The sequence below is a fragment of the Hevea brasiliensis genome, chromosome 15 (assembly GCF_030052815.1).
Source record: "Hevea brasiliensis isolate MT/VB/25A 57/8 chromosome 15, ASM3005281v1, whole genome shotgun sequence".
In the NCBI taxonomy this organism is placed as follows: Eukaryota; Viridiplantae; Streptophyta; class Magnoliopsida; order Malpighiales; family Euphorbiaceae; genus Hevea; species Hevea brasiliensis.
Window position 1 is genome coordinate 3036559 of NC_079507.1, and position 3360 is coordinate 3039918.

General features: G+C 39.3%; 1 long non-coding RNA gene across 1 annotated transcript; it reads right to left on the minus strand.

Annotated features, from left to right (window-relative positions):
* Positions 1-1505: 1505 nt before the first annotated feature.
* Positions 1506-2895, minus strand: LOC131173926 (uncharacterized). Its single transcript, XR_009144244.1, has 3 exons — positions 2697-2895; positions 2195-2252; positions 1506-1619 (listed from the first exon to the last, which is right to left on the minus strand). It is a non-coding gene; the product is annotated as an uncharacterized LOC131173926 (long non-coding RNA).
* Positions 2896-3360: the final 465 nt, after the last annotated feature.

Consider the following 3360-nt stretch of genomic DNA (forward strand, 5'->3'; position numbering starts at 1 on the left):
ATCGATTATATATGATTCCTATAATGGAACTTGTATCCTCTCCAAGATACCCGAGCCAACTACTCTCTACCACACTCTACATCCCATCCGGGACACTATTCCATAAGTCATCATTATCGTTAATAACCTTCGATCCATTCCAAAAGATAGGACTATATCCTAACTTGTCGCAACAAAGGTACTACATCTACCACCTTGCCATAACCATGTCAAGTTAATGACTCTTTTATCATATCATAGCTCTATAAATCATCAATTCATAGTTTCAACCTTCTCTAGGTAGTAGAGTTGTACTTTATTCCATACTGATACACACAAGGTATACTATTCTCACTCTATAAGTGTCACCTTTACTTTGCAACTAGTCCGAAACCTGGTCTGATGGCAACTCTTGATGTAACTCTAGCTCATCTTTGGGTAATCGAGTCATCGACTCTAGTTATCACCCAACTGTGACCTTTCAATATTCTAACTCTAGACTCTTAACCAGGAGTTCCCAACTCCTCTGCAAATATAGAACTCTGTTCTGGCATAACTGTACCAAAACAGAAGCCATCTCAAACACCCTCATTATGGAGCACCACGGGGATGCACGCAGCTCTACACAATAATCTCATGTCGATCAGTGTCTGCGACTACAGAGCGGACATCGAGAACATTGTATAGTTACTACGATACGTCCCATGCACTAGGTCTCCTAATTTCTTATCTCTCCTGAATCTTCTATTATCACAAACTTATTCTGACTGGGTCATCTACTGATGACTGCCAGTAGTGGTATCCTCATCCTTATCTAGGGCAACTGTACTTTTAAGACTCACTTTTATGTACTCGTGTCTTACACGAAATGGGCACACCATTTAAACCCATACTGACAAAAATATAACATTTCTTGGAGTACTTATCCTAATGATAGATCTCACATGTCTACTAACTCTATTTCACATTTCTGTACTCCACGAAAATCAAGACACTAACTGAGGTAATCTTATATTTCCCGAGGTATAACGTAGAATCTAGAAACAAAGAATTACAGGAAAAGACGAAACAGAATCCTATACTCCGCATGTGACTCCTAGTAGACTCTTCCCAACATTTTAGACAAACATTCCCTAAGAATCTGGAGCCTAAGCTCTGATACCACATTTGTCACGACCCAACCTATGGGCCGGACCAAGACTAGGACTGGGCCACCCTAAAGCCCCGAGGCCCGTAGTAAGCCTTAACTGCTCATTTACCCAATTCTAAGGCCCATTGGGCCCAAATTAAGAAAACAAACGGACAGAGTCCGGCCATAAAATGGACTTTCCAACGGGGAGTTTTCGACTCACCCGACCTGTAAACACAATATATAGTCAATTGGGGAGCTCAGCTCACCCTCCACATACTCATCAACATAAAATAAATGGGAGCTCAGCTCCCTCATCCAATCCATCAAACATGCATAGCACATTTAAGTTTACAGGTCCAAAAATAATAATTTAGTTCTGAGACCCAAATCAAATAAACATTTCTAACACATGCGGAAATTCTAAGATTTAACAAGTTTATACAAACAGTAGTAATCGACCTGCGAGGGAGAAAGCAGGTTAACCTCAAAAAAAATATCCTCCTGTGGCCTGTAAAAATTTTTGAACAGGAGTGAGCGTTCGACTCAGAGAGTAAAATATCAATTTTAACCATAATCTCTATAACTATCTGAAACTAATGCACCCTGTAGCGTGAAATGCAACATCAACATCATATTCACATCATAGCATCAAAAAGGTAATTTGGAGCACTCACGCACCCTTTAGCATCAATCATAATATATTGGGAGCTGATCCCTATCTGACTCTCTTAGATCCAACTCAGTGCGTGAAGAACTCAAGCGGACTTTCGCTTAATAAACCAAATCGAGGGTCCCAAATAAGAACTCAAGCCGTGACTACCCTCGAAGGAACGGGTCCCAGCGAAGAACTCAAGCCGTGACTACCCCGTCCTATCCATAGTCCACACCACATCACACGCACGCCAACGCACGCACACTGCTCCAAATTACCACAACAACACTCATGGCACATTAACAGTTATGAATGCAACATAAATCGTGCCTAGAGTTTAACTACATAAATATATGCATATAAGTGATGCATGGGCATGCTTGAACATATAATAATATCGAAATTATAATTAAAATTAATATTTTACTCACAGACTTGACGACAATCACTGTGGCGGCTGGGCGGAGGAAGAAGGCTGTCCCGGCTCACCTGACAATTACATTACATTTATTTAACACAAATGACTCAATACAAATAAAGAAAAGACCAAATACGTCTTAAGTCATGCCGAAAATCCCGTGAGTCTCCCTATACCTAGGACCTACCCAACCCGCAAAGGGCTCAAACACACTTCTATATCCACAATCCATATATCCACAACTCAATCACATCACACAGCCCATCCTGGGCCCATCAAATCAATCATTCATCACAATATGGAAAAATTTCAATTTAGTCCTTATAATTGATCATTTTTGCAAAAATTGCCCAAACAAGCTCTAAAAATTATAAAACTTTGCCCCGCGGTCCTTAGCAATATTACTAAGCTATTGCAAAAAGAATCGTAATTTTCTAAGCTACCACGAATATTTTATGAATTTTTAATCCTATTTAAGCACTAGAAAATTACGAAAAAGCAAGGTTCGGGTTTACCTTTGCCGATTCCGACTTCGGGAACGCGCTCGGGATGCCTGACAATGGTGGGGTAGCCAAAACCTCGATCCAATTCGGAGACTTTTCCGGTAGCTGGTCTGTCTGGCCGGAAATTCACAGATCCGGACAACTGTCGAATTTCCGCGAATTGAGGATACCTACACGAAGCCCAATAATAATATATAAAAAATCAGGGGTGTTACATATTTGTTTTTAATTAAACCTTGCGATGTCAATTAGTTCTTAAGATGTTAGTTGCTGCATGTGATTTTGAATTTTATGTGCAAAAAAAATTGACTTTAAAAATGTTGTAATATTACGACAATGCCCTTGTTGAAATTAGGGCTGTATTAAAGTATAGGCCATAATTGCAATTTGTTAAAAGGGAATTCAATGGAGTGGCTCACGCTTTAGCAGCTAAGACCCTCCACCACTTTTCCTTCTATTGCAGTTCTGTAGCACAGCATCATCAGGTTGTATCCTCCTTGTTGACAAATTTGTAGCATTAATCAATTCCTATATTTGATATATATATTAAAAAAAAAAAAAAAACCTGCCATTTGTAGTTATTTATTTAGATGGAAGCTGTTGTTTGGTTACTAATGACTGGGGATTCCATCTTTTTCATACAGTAATTAAATGAAAACTATGATGATTATTGAGA